The sequence below is a fragment of the Anarrhichthys ocellatus genome, unplaced genomic scaffold, assembly GCF_004355925.1.
Source record: "Anarrhichthys ocellatus isolate YVR2014 unplaced genomic scaffold, GSC_Weel_1.0 scaffold40, whole genome shotgun sequence".
Lineage (NCBI taxonomy): Eukaryota > Metazoa > Chordata > Actinopteri > Perciformes > Anarhichadidae > Anarrhichthys > Anarrhichthys ocellatus.
Window position 1 is genome coordinate 2,491,861 of NW_022280070.1, and position 21,171 is coordinate 2,513,031.

General features: G+C 43.1%; 1 protein-coding gene across 1 annotated transcript in view; it reads right to left on the reverse strand.

Annotated features, from left to right (window-relative positions):
- Positions 1 to 21,171, reverse strand: part of spop (speckle type BTB/POZ protein) — a 134,447-nt gene that overhangs the window by 52,201 nt on the left and 61,075 nt on the right. The window lies entirely within an intron of this gene.

Consider the following 21,171-nt stretch of genomic DNA (forward strand, 5'->3'; position numbering starts at 1 on the left):
GTAGGGGATGGACTCCAACAGCATGGCGAGAGCTTATAGTGTTAATCAGGTCTGCATCTCCATCCCATGACTCTACTCATCCTCGCCTCCAAAGCAAACACAGTCCATTTGATGTGTGTGTGTGTGTGTGGTCGTGATCGTGCACAGAGGAGCTCGCGCCACCACCACAGAATAACCACTTACATACAAACACTGTCATGTAGAGATTGAAGCCGATGAGATGGAGTACTTAACACAGTCTAGAAATCCCACAGGATCAATACTTAGCCAGAGTTATTACCCAGTGTATTACATTTATATTGGAACCACAGCTCTGAAAGGCCACCCTCGGTGAACCGCGAGAAATTGATGTCAAAGGTGACTCCGCACGAAAGGAGCATAAAAGATAATGTGGAAGCAAAACCAAATAGGAGCGGGATCCAGACGGCAGGTTGGCATCATAAGTAATGCTGGAGCAAACCTAGAGGGCCGTTCTCACAGATAAAGACGAGCTGAATGGCCATATACAGCAAAGTAGGCCTCTGGAAAATGACATTGATGCATAGAGAGAAGCTACAGAAGAGGAGTGACTCGTCTTCTGCTTTTCCTTTTTTTTTTTCTGTGGCAGGAGACTGACGGCTTGTCCTCTGCCGTGGCCCCTCCCCAGCTCTCTGAGCGGCGGGACGGCAACATCTCATCTCTCCTGCTGTGATTTGTGCGTCCTATCACAGAGGCGACCACTTTTACAGCTGCTATATTGTCAGGGCTAAGCAGGATGTGGCATGCGGAGCCGGTGCTGTGTGTATTTCTCTGTGCGTGTGCGTGTGTGTTTGTGTAGCTGCCTATGAAAGGAAGACATTCATTTGCTATATCATTTCGTGCTGGGACCCACACACACACAGCTAAAGCTATAGCTCTATAGCTGGCCTGTCTGCCATAATAAACAGCTCGTGTTGGAGAACTGAATTTAAACCAGGGCCATATCGCATATTTCTGTACATGAGAGAAGGGAGCCTGAGAGAGGAACACATCAATAAAGATGACACCGTTTAAGAGGCAGACAACCTTTACAAAAGTGCGCCTGGTTTAATGGGCTGGCCGCTGGCTCATAAACCACAACCACATCCAACTGCAACGGAGACCGAGAGCCAGCTTTACTCAAGGCTGCCGCAGAGGAATGTTACCACTCGGGTAGCGACGACGGGGTCTTCTTTGCATGAATCAGTCACGACTGCAGCAAATCAAACAATCTAGACCCAAGGACTGCAGAGCGATCAGACGGGTTGAGGAAGCGGTGTATGAGGTGCGTGCTCTGTGGCGTATAGCTAACAACCGCAGCTGGTGACCACAATACCACACATTTCTCAGGGCCATATACGTATACTGCACTACATTTACATGTTTTAACAGTCATTATAAACTTGTTAAATAGGACGCATTTCAATAAATAGAACTAGAGTTTTAAGATTGACACCACCTAAGAATGTGTGCTTCTTTGCTTCGCGTGCTAAAGATATATTTGGGGTCTTTGGAAACATTGTGATCTCCACTAGAATTGAAAGCACATATTTGAGTCTGTAATGACTGGAGAACTTGCAGGTCAGTGGGATTTAAGACATTTCATTTGCATAATACTAAAATATTCTATGTATTCTAAATCAATGCTGAAATCATATTAAATGGCCAATATTCGTAGTGACAATACTGATGCTTATAAATTGACAGATTTCAAGTCTGCTTGAGGCGAGACCAATCCGTTTTATTATATCATTACATTCATATTGTCACACTTAGATAATAATTGTTATCAAAATTACCACACACTAATCCATTATTATACACCACAGCATCCAGTAACTGGTAATCGCTGTCACCAAATGATTAGGGAGATTGTGGACTTGCTCAGTTGGCCAGCGTTTCTGAAGCATACACTTCTGCAAAAAGAGACTCTGCTCAGCAGTTTTACCAATAAGTGGTCAGTGTGTAAACTGTAGTGACTGAACAGGAGACAGTGGCAGGGGGAGAGAGAGCACAAAACCACTGGAATATCTACAAGTATATCACATCATTTCAATGTAAATGTATGCAAATACATGCACAACCAGACGCTGACCTCAACTTGCCAGACACAAGAGCAGTAAATATCCAAATTTCTAAGTTTTAACCATTTTCTGTTTTGCCACCTGCCAAAAACACTCAACATTTTTTCTCGTTAATATGCAAATGTCGGGAATCAGACTTGTGTGTTGGATTGAATTAATCCCTGCCGCCCCTTCTGCTTGTGCTGTAATCACAAATTACAGACAGGCGTCTGACGGTAGGCTAAAGCCTTGAATCCTGTCAGAGGTTCTTTTACCTCGGGGGAGAAATCCCAATCAACACAACTGGTCAGACACACAGATGCAGCAGCAGCATAGTAATGCGGCACATCCGCTGTCAGTTTCAAAAGGATATTAATTCTCCCTTTTCTCTTTCCCTTATCTCTCTGTGCTCGTAGCATCATTGTGGAGCAGCTACAGTAGGCCCATGCTGTGGCCACTTTCCTGACATGTTAATCAGCGGGCAATTTGTTCACATTTAACAAGGCGGAGGTTTCAGGAGATAAAATGGCTTCATCCTCTCCGTGCAATTCCTAAAGATTTACAGCTAATGAGGAGGGCGTATGGGAAAAAAACTGAGATCAGACGGACGCCGCTGCCTTTCATCCATCCATCCATTATCTGCAAACGCTTACCCTATTCAGGGCGAAGGCGGGGTACACCCTGGACAGGTCGCCACACCATCACAGGGTCTATCACAGCGCATAGAGACAGACAAACCATTCACGATCACATGCTCACATGGCCGATACGTGCAATTTAAAGTCAACAATAAACCTGCATGTTAACTGCGGGAGGAAGCTGGAGAAAAGCCACACTGACACGGGGAGAACGTGCAAACTCCACACAGAAGATTAAGCCATGCGGGTTGAAACCTGATCTTGCTGTGACCACCACAATATTCAGCCTCCTTTAATCTACTGATCCCATAACATGATGATGTGACTGCATTTGAATGGTCTTGCATAGACAGACCTATCATCACATTTTTTTCTCCGTTTTTTTTCTTTAAACCAATCACAATCATCTTGTGCGGGGCTAAGCGCAGGCGGAAGCGACCTTGTAGTTTGGAAATATAGCGCAGATAGTGGAAGGGGATAGGAATGCCACGTGAAATGTGTGGTCAATGGCAGGCTTACTGTACGTAGACCCACAGTGAGTCAGACTACAGCATTAGAAAACAATTTCATCCAGATTCATCCAACCAACATGGATAATCAAAAGAAAGATTAAGTTTGATTTGAACTAATCTTTGTGTTTTTTATCATCATGAATGTGTAATGCAGTACTTCCATGTTAGTTTGAACTATGCACCCTGCAGACACTCCCTCTTGTTTCTCATAGCTGTAATATTATACTGTAATTATTGAGTGTTTTGCCGTTTTATGCATGTGTGCACATTTCCTGTTGCAAACCTGTTTACGTGTGCACTATTGAATCTTGTGTAAATCCTAATTCAATTGAACATGTGCATTGTGTCTCCTCAGCAGCCTCTCCCAGACACAGATGGTTGCACGATGAAATAATAAAACGACATGAACATCCACCTGTAGGACGAGCGTCTATACTGAGCTGGGCAGACTGCTGAGACGTTCACAAGCGGAGTCACACCGAGGAGCGAAAGTGTGGCGTTCCCCCGTGAGCAGCATCAGTCGTTACATCTGCGAGAGAGAGAGGAGAGGCAACATGGGGGAAATATATAGTGGGCCTCATTCAGATGACAAAGAGGGACAGACAATGGGCGTAGCAGCCTTATTTCAACTCCCCTCTGACAGTACTCTAATTTAATGAGGCACACTGTGAGCGCTCGGGTAAGTCTCTGTCTCACTTTGTCTGGAGCAAGGTCAATCTGCAAACACAAGGGCACACAGAGGAAACAACAACAAAACAAAGCCAGGCCTTGTTCAGAAAAAAAATGACAAAGTCAGATTACAAACCACCAACGGTGCAAACAAGCAGCCCAGAATATCCAAATAATTAAACTATAACTGTGCAGAGTTGTAATAACATTTTACCGACAAGAGGACCCGGCCAGAATATTAAACGGTGTCGCTCACCTCCCCGATGTGCTAAAGTGCGACACTGCAAACACCGCTATCGCAGTTGCAGTTGACGACAGCCAATGCAACAACAACAATGATGTCTTCCAAACAAACACACACACAGACTTAGACAGACTGTAACTCCAGCCTCTTGGCTTCACCACGTCCTTCCTCCCTCCATCTGTCTGTCACCACAGACACGCACGCCAGTCCGGGCAGCAGTCGCCTGGCAACATGGCTCATCCTCTGAACATATTTCCCAGTTCGGGTAAGATATACACTTTCAGCTTCAGTGTTATTTCATTAGAACAGAGCGTGTGGGTTTGTGTTTCTGCATCTTTGTCTCCAGCCACCTGCTTTTATTGGAGCCTGCCCCCGGAGTGTTTGCTGGGGGAATATTAAAAAGACGACTACCGTTGAACTGGATATTATAACATAATTAGCAGGGGTTCCGGGCTGGCACACCGCACAAAAACAGATGGCCTGCTAATTCTATTAGCGGGACAAAAATGGCCGTATAGCCTTTAACGCTGGTTGAGAGCTGTGACCTTCAAGCTCAGAAAGTGGCCCGGTGCACAGACCCCCAAACTATTACAACATACTTTCACTGACCCCAGACACTTGCTATTACAGTTTTTATATAAACGGGCAAGACCTGTATGGGAAAACCTCCAGTATGCAGCGGCCCCATGTTATTCAGTTGTCATGTTTTGTTCTCAGATATATGGAGGTTCTGGTAAGAAAAATACAAGTGTAGTTAAGCTGAGAAGCAATTAATTGAATACATAAGAGCACTTCAAAGTGCCTGTGGTAACAGTGGACATCTGGATTTTAGACATTTTGACATAATACACAATAACAAAAACCACAGTTCAGTTTAAGGGCGCCAGGGTGCCCGTGAGCCAGCATGACCAGGATCCCGAATCGGAATCAGCCATTATTAATTTGATCAGTTACTCCTGTGTTCTCTCTACAGTGACATGTCAAAATGTCTTCTATGTAAAAAAAATATATATATATTTCAGCTGCTGTAACTCAAATTAGTTTCGAAAAGGAGACTTTCCAGGCGACCATTTTCACAGGAGGCATTTTGACTTCTCATAGCAGGCAAAACACACAGGTGTATCCAATGACGTTAATCACAGCAAGCACAGATATAATTACTAGTTCACACCAGGAAAAGGCTAAATGGAGGAGGTAGGTGATGCAAGAAGGTTATTGTATCTCGCCGGTTGTGCACTGGCAACGGTTGGCTGTGGCTTTTGTTCATGCCAAAATGAATACGATGAGGAAAGCTCGAACAATGTGGCTTTTCATTCAGCAGTGCATGCTCGCATTAAATAAGATCTGAAATGGCTCGTGTCGCTTTTTTTTATTTTGGAATTAGATATTTCAGTGTTGTAAATGCTGGCGTGACCAAAACCTTTGGAGGCAAACCAGAACAAACACAAGTCTGCACCGAGATCGGAAAACTTCACGTACTCAAATCACTTCTTTTGTGGATATATTTTATTATTTTATCATCTCCCTTTTTTTCAGTTTCCTCGCTTTGGCCACAGAGGCACTAAAAACACTGCAGCTCTGAAACGTTATCAGAGCAGAAACCGTAACAGATATTACATTTTTGAAATATTAAAAATGTCATCTTTTATGTTTTTAATACAAAACCACATTCAAGACGACATTCGCGCTTATGAATTTCTATCAGGACTGTCTGTGATTTTGATCAGCCTGGTCGAAGCAGCTCGATTGATGCTGAAAGCGCTGAACGCAGATTTATGTACAGGACCAGTGGAGCTAAAGCAGCTGAACGCCGTCTGACTGGCCACCTCCAAACCTCTGCCCCGAATACTGAGCGGAGCCTCAGCCTCTGACTGCCATCCTCACACCCACTCACTTTTCATCTCTACCTCAGACCCGACGTTCTCCCTCCCAGGTTTCAATATGCCCTGCTTCATCCTTCATTTCTCAGAAGATTCCATTTACCTTCTCTCTATATTTCACTGACACATTTTCCAGCCCTTTTTCGCTCTTTCTTTCAGCACCCCCCTCTCCACCTCCTTCCCTTTGCTGTCCCTCTCCCTCTAAAGCAATCATCCTTCTTCCTTTCTCTCTTTATTTACATGACACAGACGTTCTCTCGGAGGCAGGTGCGGATGGCAAAAGGCAGGCTTTTACAAAACGGTTCAGGTTTTAATATCTTCCCCTTGCTTTTCATCACAGCCCAAGAGCTTCATAGCAGAACTAACAGTCCTCTCGTAATCGCGTTGTCCTTCTGTAAATATCACGGGCCCAGTCTCATCTTTATTTTATTACCACCTCTATCATTAAAGACCCCCAGTGTGGACCAATATCGTATAGGCTCCAGGGCCGGCCGACGCCACGTCTCATATCCTCCACCACTGGCCTGCGGAAAATACTGCATGTGAAACACAAAGGACTTTATCAGTATGGCATGAAATCCAAAGCAGTCGTCGAATATTACATACTAGATCAGAACAATACTCAGAACAAAGATATCGCTCATGTAATATTACAAAAAAATATTTAAAAAGGAACATTAGTTTTGGCATTAACACGTTTGTTGAGTTGAGGTGAGTTTTAAAACAGTGGTCCAGTGTGCAAATATAAAACTTTTTGCTTGTTTGGGAATTGGCTTGTGCCTTGATGGTTTAATCCTTCCATCCGTTTTTTTATATGCAGAGTGGAATAATCCCTCAAAACAATTACAGAAGAGGGGAATTCTGCTCCAACTTCTGCTCAACATGCCAAAGAACTGCAGAAACAAACACTGGGAGGGTTCGTCCTCTTTCTATGGACCGGGTGGCTGTGGCTCAGCAGGTATACAGCGGACCATCCATTAACTGCAGGGTTGGCAGTTTGATTCCCGGCTCCACATGTTGAAGTATTCTCCAGCAAAGACGCCGAAGCGTAATCGTTACAGACGGTTGGGTTAGTGAGAGGCAAATCATAAAGCCCTTTGGATAAAAGTGCTCCATAAATGCAGTCCGCTACACAGGTAAATCAAGCAGGCTGATATGTATATATATAGGCCAACATTTAGTTATTGCAGATATATCTTTTATTTCTGTATATATGCCGTTTTCCACCAATAACTCAACAATTTAGAAACAGTGTATATATATATATATATATATATATGTTTGCGCATATAATGTAAATATGTAAATATACTCCTTATTCAAATATTTTAGTGGTTATGATACTGCAGTTCAGTGGATGTTTTAGAGAATGGAAACATTATACGACATAGTAAAACAATATCCCAAAATTATAACTTCACCTCAGTATTAACTGGAGAAAATGCCGTCCATTTTGAAGCTGCGTTAGAAACATAAAGAATGTACTTGCCACAAGGACAAATATCAACTTACAAAAGTACTTCAATCGACGGGGACAAATTCAATGAAGGGCGTGAGGAGTTATTAAGAAATAAAATGCATTTGATTTAGTGCGCGCAGTGAAAACAAGTTGGAGAGATTAACGAGGAGTCTTTGGACGCCATTGTGACGTAATATTTTTTCATGGGGCTCGTCACACCAGACACTTGATGGATTCTAGGCACTAGTGGGGCTGATGCGGTGCAGAAAAGGCCTTGCTGAAGATCTGGTTGGAACATGTTGTTGAAATATGACAACAAGTAGATGAGATGTGACAAAAAACTGATTAAAGAGAAAAGGTGCGAGAGCCCTCAGTCAGCGGATTGAAAAGAAAAAAAATATATCGCAAGATGTTGACGTTAGAAGGTAAACATAAATCAGAGCTGTCAACAGTGGTTTCACACATATACCATACATCTACATCTCCTCTCATTAGTACGGAATAAATATTCAGACAGACTCATTGCAGAAGAACATGTGACAAACATGCACACACAAGTTTTACTTCACACTTCGCCTGAACTTCCTCAGAGGCTGAACAGATGTTTTGTCAAACCGAGATCTGAGCTGCATCTTTTCCTCAGCACAGAGGAGAGAATAGTTGGAACAAAGACAATCCCCATCAGACTGCATATCAGCTGTTTTAAATAGTGCCTCAACAGCAGCCTCTCACATACTACTGGCCTTCTTTAACACAGTGTGAATAGACATCTTTACTACCACATGGTCCCAGTCATGAGAAGTGTCTCTGAAGTTCCCATTGTGGACTCCTTCATTATAATCAACCAGCACAGTCTCGCCCCCCCCCCCACCCCACTACTGTTTCTGCTTTACAGTGTGCGTCATGCCGTCAGCTGTTTATTGATGGATTCCCAGTGGAGCATCCCATGCAACTCACAACTCACTGACTGCTGCAGCACAGACGTGATAGAACCTACTTACTGTGCGGCCAGTTTGTGAAAGCTTTCACGCTGCTGTTCACTCTTTTTTTGGGAAAAATCCTCCCTGTTCGAGCACAGGCAATTATGTGTGTTGTGTTCCTCGTTCGGAGTAAATAGAAGAAGAAATGAGGAGTTTGCATGGCTCAAAGAAACTTTAGCAATAATGCAAAAATATACAAGTCATGAGAAGTTGTGTATTACAGCTTTGATCTGTGGGGAAGTATTTGTTTAAGCCGTAGACAGGCTGCAATTACACACTCAAAATTAGCAGCGATGGAGCACTGCTACATATTGTACAAGGCATCATGCTCATAGTCATTAGCTGGAGCGACAGCACATTGATGATTATTATTCCCATCATTGCACACGCACCTTTGTGCAGCTACTGTAATGCATTCATTTATTTATTTACTTTGGATTTTATGACGACGCGGCTTATTAACACAACAGACATCACCTTGTGCCACTATTTTAGGATCCCACAATATCACTGGCCGTGGACGCCTTATACAGACACCACAAATGATGAGGTACTTGCAACAGTGTTTGAGGGAGACTTTTGAAAGATTATTTTTTTGCTGTCATATTTTGTTTACTGCGAAGCTCTCTCAATATTGTTTTTCACATTAAGTTCATTATTAGTGTCTTTATATAAATCACATCTCATGTACCTTGTCCGCATACACATGCCTCAAACAGAAACCAGCCACACCAGGCCTTGTGATAATGTCCTCTTAATCATAATTGTGAAATATTAACTTTATGGTAAGGCTTTCTTAGCGTAGATGGTTATAAGGAGATCTACTATCAAAAGTAAATGGCTGCTCTAATGCTAAGATGTAAAATGCAAAGTACGGAGAAGCAGTCAGGGCGAGTAATTGGCCCACTGCAGAGATTTTGTATTTCCCCAGCTGAGAAATAAACCAGACCTCAGCAGCACCAGAGAGAGAGAGAGAGAGAGAGAGAGAGAGAGAGAGAGAGACAGAGAGAGGGAGACTGAGTGAGAGAGAGACAGAGAGACAGAGAGAGAAGAGAGGAGAGAGAGGAGAGAGAGAGAGAGAGAGACGAGAGGAGAGAGAGAGAGAGAGAGACGAGAGGAGAGAGAGAGAGAGGGAGAGAGGGAGACTGAGTGAGAGAGAGAGAGGAGAGAGACAGAGACAGAGAGACAGAGAGAGAAGAGAGGAGAGAGAGAGAGAGAGAGAGAGAGAGAGAGACAGAAGAGAGGAGAGAGAGGAGAGAGAGAGAGAGGAGAGACAGAGGAGAGAGAGAGAGAGAGAGAGAGAGAGAGAGAGAGAGAGAGGAGAGAGAGAGAGACAGAGACAGAGACAGAGAGGAGAGAGAGGAGAGAGAGACAGAGGAGAGAGAGAGAGGAGAGAGAGAGAGAGAGAGAGAGAGAGAGAGAGAGAGAGAGAGAGAGAGAGAGATGGTGGTGCGGTCCCCCGAGAGCGAAGGCTGGCAGCTGGCTCGATGGGGAGAAGGAGGTACGCTGGTGACCGGTCACCACAACGGAGACGTGACTTTAAACCGTCACAGTACGGGTCAGACTGCGCAGTAAAGATCACTTTTATCAACAAACAAACATGGAAGCCTGAAAAAAGGCAAAACACGGAATAATGGTTTGATCAAGAATGCAAGAGCATCAGAAAAGACCTGAGAAAAATAGCAAATGAAAAACATCGCCAACCAAACAACCCAGCCTTACGCATTAGGTACAATGAAATTTTAAACACGTATAAATGTACAATTAGGAACAAAAAACAAAATTATACCCAAAATGAAACTTGAAGATATTGAGAACGCCATTGATCAAAATCAATTCTGGGATATGTTGAACAAATTCAACACAAAGCAACCACAGGCATTACCCATCCAAGATGGTGACATCTGGAGAGCACATTTTGAACATTTGTACAAAGATATACCAATAAATCAAACGAACTCAGACATTGGTCTGAGTTCGTTTGATTTATTGGTATATCTTTTATTACAAAAGAAAAACTCCAAACATTAGAAGAAATAATGAAAGACAACCAGAACCCCCTTGATTTCCCAATTACTTGGGAAGAACTGAGCACACAGACAAAGTGTCTCCGGCCAAGGAAAGCTTGTGGTCCAGACAGCATCAAAAATGAGATGCTCAATGCACCCCAGAGATGCAGGGTGCAGTGTTGAAGTTGTTCAACATCATATTACAATCAGGGTGTTTTCCTGACTCCTGGAGCAAAGGGCTCATTTCACCCATTCATAAGAGTGGTGACAAGTCAGACCCTAGTAACTACCGGGGCATCTGTGTCAGCAGCTGTCTCGGTAAATTATTCTGTAGTATTCTCAATAAAAGAATACTACATTTCCTTGACGAACACTCCATCTTGAGTAAAAATCAAATTGGCTTCCTCCCAAAACACCGGACCACCGACCATGTATATACCCTTCATACTTTAATTAACAAACATGTCCACCAAACAAAAAATGGTAAAATATTTGCTTGTTTTATTGATTTCAAGAAAGCCTTCGATTCTATTTGGCATGAAGGGTTCTACTACAGACTCCTACAGTGTGGGATAGGGGGCAAAGTATATGATCTGGTTAAATCAATGTATTTGGAAAATAGATGTGCTGTTAAAATTGGAGACAAACAAACTGAATCCTTCACCCAGAAAAGAGGTGTTCGTCAGGGTTGCAACTTAAGTCCGACTTTATTTAATATTTATATAAATGAACTTGCTGTTGAGTGTGATCAATGTGCTGCTCCTGGGCTCTCCCTCCTAGATAGAGAGGTGAAGTGTCTGCTTTATGCCGATGACCTGGTTCTACTGTCCCCTACTGAACAAGGACTACAGCAACAGCTAGACATAGTGCAACAGTTCTGTCACAACTGGGCCCTGGCAGTAAACATGAAGAAAACCAATGTCATGATTTTCCAAAAACGCCCCAGATGTCAGGAGAACAAATACCAGTTTACCATAAACACCAACATGATTGAACACAGTGTGAGTTATACCTACCTTGGTATAACCATAACTGCATCAGGGAGCTTCAACATGGCAGTAAATGCACTAAAAGAAAAAGCTCGAAGAGCTCTACACGCAATTAAGAGAACATTTTTTAATTTTCAAATCCCAATTAAAATCTGGCTTAAAATCTTTAACAGTGTCATCCAGCCCATTGTGCTGTATGGTAGTGAAGTATGGGGTCCACTCAGTCATCACAGTTATACCCGCTGGGACAAACATCCAACAGAGTCTCTACACGCAGAATTCTGCAGACACATTTTACACGTACACAGAAACACACCAACAAATGCATGTAGAGCAGAACTAGGCCGATACCCACTGATCATTAACATTCAAAAGAGAGCACTCACATTCTTCAATCACCTTAAATCCAGCCGGTGCTCTCAGCTGGTGCTGAGACTAGCTGCCTCCTCTCAGACACATGGGGACCAGTCTCTCAACAACACTGCTCTCCAAACACCAACCAGAGTAAAACACATCATGGCGAGATGTAAAGAAGCCTATCTGGAGCACTGGAGAGAGGAAACTGGGGGCCAACGCAGACTGGAATGTTATCTGGCCCAAGAGAGAGACTATGAATTGGCAGAGTATCTCTCTACAGTCAGAGATATAAAGCAGAGACAGAACCTCACCAAATACAGGCTCAGTGACCACAAACGAGATCGAAACAGGACGACACAAAACGTCATGGCAACCAAGAGAGAACAGAAGATGTGGTCACTGTGGGACCGGTGAGGCTGAGACGGAGATGCACTTCCTCCTAAAATGCAAAACATTCCATAAGATTAGGAACATCTACCTAAACAAATTTGACTCTGTGATTTCAGATTTTAAAAAATCGAGTGATATCTCAAAATTAAAAGTCCTCCTGGGAGAAGGAGAGAGGGCACACCTTGCTGCCCAGTATGTAGTAACATGCCACAACCTGAGGGACAGTAGTTGACGCTTTGGCGATGCCGTTCCTGGGCGTTCATGCCAATGGAGCAGATCTGAGTTTTGGGTTGAATTGGGAGAGAGACGGAGAGAGAGAGAGATCTATCTATCCATGGATCTCTCTCTCTCACTTCGCTCCTCCCTTTGCTTCGGTGTCAGAGAGCTGCGGTGGCCTACAAGTAACGTGGGAGCAATGGGGGCTCTGTCTCACACCACTTTTGAGATGTTGTATTAATATTATTGTTATATTGATATTGTTGTGTATTGATGTTATTGTATGTTTAATTTTTTGATGCTTTGGCAATACTGTTTTTAAACTTTCATGCCAATAAAGCAAAATTTGAATTTGAATTGAATTGGATTGAGAGAGAGAGAGACAGAGATAGAAGAGAGGAGAGAGAGGAGAGAGAGAGAGACAGTGGAGAGAGAGAGAGACAGAGAGAGAGAGAGACAGAGAGAGAGAGACAGAGACAGAGAGAGAGAGAGACAGAGGAGAGAGAGAGAGAGAGAGAGAGAGACAGAGGAGAGAGAGGAGAGAGAGAGAGAGAGAGAGAGAGAGAGAAACAGAGTAAGACAAACTTGCATATAGCTTTACAAGTAAAGATAATTGTCAAGTGCAGTGAGGGAAAATTGGCAGATTGAGAAAGAATAAGTGAGAGAGGCAAAAATCCTTTGCATTTTAATGAAAACTTTGAATTGAATGTGAATAAAGAAAGGAATAAAGGAAAACATAAACAAAAGAAAAAGGCAAGCAAAATAGCCTCGGCTGTGGGGGTTTTGATGGAATTCTAAACCAGACGGGAGTGTGTGTGTGTGTGTGTGTGTGTCACCCCACTCAGGTGTGAGGAGAATGTGTGATGACTTGAGCTTGGACCCATCAGTTCACCTGAGTGGTCGGTGGAGGAGGGATCTTCAGTGGAGGAGGGCAATCGGCTGTTTGAAGAATTCATGTCGTCCTGAAAGAAACCGTCTCATAAGCAGCGATTTCAGCCATACAGAGATCACTCACAACTAATGAAGGGTAATAGCCAGAGTGACCGACCAACATTCCTCACAGTGACCTTTCAGGCGTGCACAGGGTTGTTTGTGTGTGTGTGTGTGTGTGTGTGTGTGTGTTGGGGAAACAGCTCGTCTAATAAAAAGCGGATCAAGCAAAGCTTCTTGAAGGACGATTGACCTCACACATCATGCTGGCATTCCTCTGACCAGTGGTGAAATTAGGGATTTTCTATCACACTCCCTTCTATCCTCACATTCGAGTACACACGCACGCACGCACGCACGCACACACACATTTGTACCACTACTTGTGAGGATTCTCATTGACACAATGCGTTCTCTAGTCCCAAACACATTTTATATTTTTTTTATGACCCCGCTATAAAATGTGGATTTCTGCACAAGCAGAACGACTGAGCGCTAGCATTATACATGTACACTTTGGAATGTAACGTAATCGGTTATAAACAGTTCTGATTTTGATTCTAACGAGTACGATAGCTAATGTTAGACTCCATGGAAATAACGCCGACCCCCAACGTCACTTTCAAATTGTAATGGCGAGCATTCTCTAAATAAAACACACTCAAACTGATCAGGATAATTAACAGTCCCAAGTTTCGCCTCTCATGCTGCTTTAAACACTGAAAATATACCATTTCTTTGGATGTCTCTGCTAAAATAATGTTGCTTAATGGCAGTCTTAAAAAGCATTAATATATTATAATATCTCTTTTTTTGAGAGTTAAAAATGCCTGAAAATTGGATTTTGCATTTGGGAGTATAAATACACATTTAATCCAAACCGCTGTGATTTGAGGCAACCGGCTAACCCATTAGAGCTCTAAGAGCTCTAATAGGTCGGAGGTAGTGTTTGGATTTTTTGGGCAAAAAGTTTGTTTAACATTTCAAAAAAAACTGTGGTTATCGTCTGTAATTTGAATCACATCTCTCCCAAAGTGAGACCTTGCTAATATATTCCACTTTATCTGCCATTTGAATGTGTCATTAACACAAGACAGCGCTTTGAAGAGGAGAGGACAGGACAATGTGTTCTCACTCTCCAGGCAGGTCTAAAACTCTAAAAGTGGTCCACACAAAAATAGAAGTACGAACACGCGCACACGCACACGCACACATTCATCCCTCAACCTCAGAAGGTCAAGCTTCTTTGGGTTTCTGCCTGTTTCCATGACACTGTCCAGAGTGTGCACTAAACCCGACCATCAATCACAGACAACCTATACACAGGCTCGGGCTACGTTACAGGTAAGTGGACACACTCAGACACACGGATGAATCTCTTTCCTTTCTCTCTGTTGTGTAACATTAGTGTGCGGTGCAGCTATCTATCAGTGATCTGGAGATGTAGCAGGAAGCTCAGCAGCACTTCCTCAGAGCAAAAACCTGCTGATTAGCGCCGGAATTATCCTATTAACAGAAGTGATTTCACAAGCTTCAGCATACAAATGATTAATTACAAAAGTTTCATCTGATACTGGTGCGAAACGTATTAAATCATTTAATTGTGAGATTAAAGTGGGCTAATTTAACAAACCAGCACTAATCAAAAATGACAATAGGACAGCCTCGAGGCCCGAGCGTGAATTGCAGGCTCTCGTTTATTTATATATTTATAATAACACAGACTGAATGCTGAGAAGGGTTTCAGTGTTGGATTTAGATAAACCAAACAGCTGAAACTGCACCGAGGAAGAGATCGGATGACACAACATATAAATAAATGTTTGGGGGGCGGGGGTTTGTTTGCCGCATCAGGTCAAAGCTAAGCACCGAGACGATCAGAATAAAGGCACAATTGCTGCCCGGTGAAGCAGACACTCATGCTCAAAACAACCTGAGACCCAGAGATGATAACGCTGGAAGTAGCGGACTGTGATTAATCAGTGACAGCTAACCACTAATTACAACCCCCAATCAATTACCTCAATGCTCATTATCTAGTCAACACACCACCTGGAGAGCCCTAATGTGCTTTACTTGCTGCTGGCCGAATCAGCATATGCACTTGTCTTTAGAAAGCGCCGACGCTGGATGGGAAGGTGTGGGAGCTGCTCAAGAGGAAATGTGACCAGTGTGTAGTTGGTGTGTGTAATTCTTTGCGTTTGAAAATAGATCAAGTGAATAATCCGCTATGTGCATTAATGCATTGTGTCTTTATAAAGGAATGGGAATATGCAAACATGTGTGTGGTGAGGGGGAAAATCTCTGCCGTGACCAGAAGCCTCCGGGCCTTTGCTTCACAATTTGAGCGAGACTAAAGATTAAAGCCGCTCTCCCAGCAGCTCTCTAACAGAGCAGATCCCAATTACACCTCACTGGACCTGACCATGAACCAGGGGGGGAAGAAACACAGAGACCGGGAAAAAAGTCAGAGAGAGACAAGGAGGAATGAAGATGAGGGAGGCTGGAGGGGTTGCAGGAAACAGAAAGCCAACTATGGATGGAGAGAAGACGCTGAAGGAGAGATTTGCTTAGACAGAGGGGTGAGAGTGGCAGCAGAGTTGGAGTGCAATGCAAAGGACAACGTACATGTATGACAGTTAAAAGACGCGACTCCAAATGGTCATGTTTTTTTAGTCTTTACTGGATGGATTGCCAATACATTTGGTACTGATATTCATGTTCTCCTCTTGTAATAATAATAATAATAATAATAATAATAATGACTGGTGATCCTCTGACCTTTCATCTTGCGCCATCAGCAGGTCATCATCTAAATGAATTAATTGCATTCCCCTCGGCCTCAGCTTTACATTGTGAACAAGTGCTAATTAGCGAATGTAAGTTGGTTTACATCGCAAACGTTTGCATCAACATGTTGACACTGTTAATGCGAGCATCTTAGCATGCCCACATTAGCACAGTCTCACAGTGCTGCGGGCATGGCCGTAGATTCCGTTTTATTAGGAGACATTTTGCATTTCAATCTCGACTAAAAATGTAATGCCCCCCCCCCCCCCAAAAAAAATGCTCTAATTCAGGCAGAAATCGGATCAATATTAAATCAACTGGTATTTCAAACAATGCAGCCAGAGGAGATCATTTGTGAGGGAAGTTTTTCTTGAAGAATATTGTATTTACTCCTCCTCACGGCTTCAACCATCCAGATAATTCAGTTCTCTCTGGTTGTCAAAAAGCCTTTTAGAAAATAAAGAAATTCTCTAATTTAAGTAGACGTCAACCCTGCAGGTTATCCGACAGCAGTGTTAGTGCTAAAACAAATGAAGACATCACAAAATAGCTCCAATTGTAGATATTTGTTATCGCCAGTTGGACTTGGAGAAGTTATGCTACCAATAACCGTACCCCACAGCAGTGTAATCCTGCAGCATGTTGCAGGCTAACTAGACAAAGAAACCCATGCTTGTACAGTAGTTTGATGTGCAATCTCTCTCTAACTACACAAACATGCAGATATCAGTGAATCCTCCGTAACAAATGACAGAAACATCCCCTTCACAGCCTCCAAAAAATGTTCACAGTAATTATACAGTTGGTGTTTGTACCTATCAAAGAGTTTGATGCAACAAACCGTCAGGCAGACGAGGAGACAAGGAGAAGAGATGAAACAGGGGAGAGATTAAAAGTCTGCCGTCTCTCTCAGCTTCCTTCTGGTAGCAGCCACTCTTTACACAGTTCGAGTGGAGTTTATCAGGTCTGCTGTGGGTGACTGATGATGTGGGTTTTTGGAAGCCAATACCAATTCATTCCAAAAGTTGCAAGCTTGCTTCCTCGTGAATTTTGTTCTTGGCAGGATGGAACATCATCTGGACGAACATTTCGACCCTGGGACACTGACAATGTTTTTTTTACACTTTACACTGTCTGTACTCCGGTTAGTTTCTTCAGATTTTCTGGGACAGGGACAATAGTAGACCATTTTATGTCATTATTTTAATATGGTTCTCATATTATAGAAAAAAGTCATGCTCATAAGTGCTTGAGTTGTCATAATCAAGCAGAAAATAAGGGAGATTTTTCCAACTGTTTGATAAAGTTGGCACTAAAACAATCAGAAGAGATGAGGCAAAGTTGATGATAATTCTATGTGGGTTTTACCACATGCTTCCCAGAACTCTAGAGTCTGTTAGTGTTGGACAAATTGAACTTTTAACCTGATGATGGCAGATGGTGGCACTAGAGGAAAAGTAAGGGGGGGGGGTCACTAAAGTCAGTAGGATTCATCCTCTGGGGAACATGAACGTGAAATGTAAATATTCAAAATTTGGACCAAATTCCTTGGCAATCCATCTGACAGTTGTTGAGATATTTCTGGACCAAAGTGATGGACGACCAACCAACGGACAGACTGACATTCTCGTCCTTTGAGCAAAGCCGACGGCTTTGGTGTGGACACGTATGTGGATCCGTGAGACCAGTCTTGAGTTCCCTCAACGACAACCCCAATTTTTTTCAGGTCTGGGTAAAAGCTCTCCAATTGTACTAAAACGCACCAAGACTCTCAACTAAATCTAACTGTAATATTCATCTTTACATCTGAGGAGTTGGATGAAACTACAACACTGCAATCAGTTTAAGGCCTTAAAATAGACAACCAGTGCAGCAATAATCATTTTGAAGCATTAACAGTCCATACTGGGCGGTGTAGTATACTGCCACTGGTGTATGAGCATGAGCATGAATGAAGATCTCCTCTCCTCCCTCTGGCCCTGAGGCAGACGAGGTAAAAGGCTAAATAAATAAGACATTTTCTGTGGGGGTCGCCGAGCCGTGACCTTTCGGCCCATTTGCTTTGGGAGTACAGGAGTGCAGCCTCAGCTAGCTGCTCCCACGAACTCCGGAGGGCGAATTTTAATCAGCGCCGTGCCGATGGCCGAGGCAGTGCATCATGCTTAACGAGGCTGAGAGAGGGCTTTCATTTACCAATGCGCAGGTAACAAATGTACCACAGTGCACAGGGGACAACCCTCGTTTCCTCTCCTCCTGTGATGTCCTTCAGTGTATCTCTCCTCTTTCTCGCTCCTCATCCAGACCTCGGCCTGCCTCACAGAGTATCTCATTTATTAGGTTTGTACGGCCTTTTCACTTGTACTCTGTTGTTTTAACTCTTCAGATCTCCTTTTTTGTCATATTTTATAAGCAGCAATTTCAGCTTCTGAATCTTCAAACATTCATCATGACAAAGGCTCAGTCAATTGGCTATGCAGCTGTTTTACATTCCAGTTTATTAGGTACAACTTTCTAATCCAATTCTGCTGTCCTGCGAAACATCCTGCCTCTTATGGAACATTTGTGGTGGCACTTTGTCAGAGAGGGGTTGATTCAACTCTGTGGTAATATCGAGTCGATACAAAAGTTAATGTTGTTGTTGGTGGTGTTCGATCGGACTGCATTAACCTGAGAAGATTTAGTGTTAGCTGTGTGTTAGTGCTGTGATCGACTGGCTAACAGATTTTATTCCATCACTTAGATTTACAATAACTAAAATACATTTTGGGCTTTTACCAGCTGTATACTGTGTGACAGGGCTGTCCCTGGTTTCTGTATTTGTTGTCTTTCTATTCTTTAGATGGGTCTAATGATCAGACACAATGGCATAAATCTGTGTGTTTGTACTTTGGTCCAGGCTGAAATTATTGGACTATTGGATGGATTGTCATGAAATGTTGTGCAGACATTCATGGTCTCCAGAGGATGAAGCCCATTGACTTTGGGGATCCCCTCGCTTTTCATCGAGCGCCACTAGCAGGTCAGTACTAAGTGTGAGCAGTAGTCCAATACTTTGATTTATGACCAAATACCTGCAAAACCAATGACTTTATCATCAGCCTCAGCTGCACTTACAAAGACGGTGGACATGATGGACATTATACCTATTAAACATCTGCAAGTTAACATTGTCACAGAGAGTATGTTAGCATGCCGACATTGGCATTTAGCTCAAAGCACCGCTGTGCACATCCTCACACCGCCACTAGCATTGCTCTAGACTCTCAGTCTTGTTTGTTGTTACTGTGCTGTTTTGCCTATTACTGTATTTTACTATTCATTTGACTACTGTCCGTAAACCAAACTGCGCCTCAGGGACATTAAAGCTCTACTCTACGTTACTTGTACCTCCCTGACTCTCTCCTAATAATGCATGCTTGGATAGACTCAGGCCCCCATTTATGTTTCAGTCATCTCTCCTTCCATTATATATCTTCAGCCCTATTTGGACAGGATTAATACTCCAGAGGGACATGGGTAGTAAAATGTTTCCCCTGCGACTCTGTAAGTAAGGCAATAATTCCAGATGGAATTGCAGCCATTGCTTAAGCACAGGAAGTGGGTTTTCTTTTAGACGATACTTAATGTGACCCTGATTACCTGCCTGATTTGAGCTATTTCCCTTTGAAATGCATGCTTTCTGTTCGACCCCAATAAACAAATGACGCTTTAGACAACAATATGAAACATGTAATTTATTGCTGAGTGTTTTTGTGGCATTGGTGCTACCCTTCCATCTCTCCCTCTCCATCTTTTTTTTTTCTTTCCCTCTGCTGTGATGAGTCTTGCCCTGATGAGTTCAACTCCATCACTCCTTGGCTCCACAGGTCTCATTATAGGCAGGTCAGTAGGGAACATTCTAATAAACAGATGAAGATGACACTCATACAGCCCGTGCATGCACACAGACACACACACACACAACCTTGAGGAAAAATTACACCAGGGACGAGGACGAAATAAAAAACCTCTCACTTGATTATTTCAGGCAAGAATAAATCACAGCACCTCAGACACACACTCCAACCTCAGAGCAAGAAAAATAGCGATATAATAACAACCGCCGTGAGAGCACGAGCAAACACGCGGTTATAGATAACAGCGAGCCTTGTTAAGGAAAAATGGACACGGGCACAAACACATGCACATTCTGACACACACTCAAATAATGAAACACACGCACCTTCCTCTGTTGCACTGTGCACAATAAGTCTTGCTTCATTAAAGCCAAATCTCATCCACTATCAGTTTACAACCACAGAAGTCGTTTGAACCACCGGGGAAATACAATTCCATTCCGTTTCGGGGTTATCTTAATATATGAGCTTGTCTCCGCCACATTGGTCTGCGGTTATGAGCCGAGCAAACACCCACAGCACCGCAATATTGCACCGGCGCATTCACGGGACGGATTGGTGCACACAAAGCAATTAGCAGCTCATATATGTAGATATATATATACTGTATATACACTGTATATGCATAATTGTGTCTGTGTGTGTGTCTGCGAGTATGACTCAACTCCCATGTCTGGTTCTCTAATTTCTAAGTCCGGTGTTATTAGCAAACAGTTTGTTGTGGATTGCAGTTTGTTTGTTTGTGCACATCTCTTAATCCTTAAGACAACCCTCTCAGAATGGAGGATTCTCCTGACATGGTGTGTATGGCAGGTACAGTGTGATGGCAAAACCTCCGCTGCTGCATTGTTGGGGTAAATAGTTTTATGAGATTTAACTTACTCGGACACAGAGAAGGAGAAACAAGACAAAGTGAGCACAAAGAAGACAAATCTCTCAACGCTGTCGATGTCTGAGGTGCTCCAGCCATCCATCCTCCATCTCTCCTTCATTCACCATGTCTGGCCCAATCCCACCTGCATGACACCCGATCACTCTTCATCCCTCTATCCATCCATTACCCCTGTCACTTCATCCTTCCATTTCTCTGCCCCAAGGCCTGAGCTCCCCCCGCCTGTCACAGATGATACCATCTGAGTGGATTACTCAGGG